Source organism: Myotis davidii, unplaced genomic scaffold, assembly GCF_000327345.1.
Source record: "Myotis davidii unplaced genomic scaffold, ASM32734v1 scaffold194, whole genome shotgun sequence".
Taxonomy (NCBI): Eukaryota; Metazoa; Chordata; class Mammalia; order Chiroptera; family Vespertilionidae; genus Myotis; species Myotis davidii.
In genome coordinates this window covers 3,700,495-3,701,040 of record NW_006286673.1, presented here as the reverse complement: position 1 = coordinate 3,701,040, position 546 = coordinate 3,700,495, and positions in this window count along the sequence as shown.

Here is a 546-nt window from a genome sequence, read left to right as displayed (position 1 = left end):
TCACTGACCCCCAGGGGCAGCTCCTGCATTGAGCCTCTTCCCCCTGGTGTTCAGTGCGCATCATAGCAACTGGTCAACTGGTTGTTCTGCTCATTCTGCCGTTCAGTCACTGGGCTTGTATTATATAGGATGAGTGAAATCATATGCTTCTTGTCCTTTTCCAACTTGTTTCACTTAACATGATATTCTGAAGATCCACCCATGCTGTCACAAATGGCAGTTATTTCAACCTGCTTATGACTGAGTAGTATTCCATTTTATTCACGAACCACAATTTTTTAAAATATATATTTTTTATTGATTTCAGAGAGAAAGGGAAAAGGAGAGAGAGAGATAGAAACATCAATGATGAAAGAGAATCATTAATCAGCTGCCTCCTGCATGCCCTACACTGAGGATCGAGCCCACAACCCAGGCATGTACTCTGACCAGGAATCTAACAGTGACCTCCTGGTTCATAGGTCAATGCTCAACCACTGAGCCACAACAGCTATACCACATCTTTATCCAGTCATCCATCAAAGGGCTGTTTCTTATTCACAACTG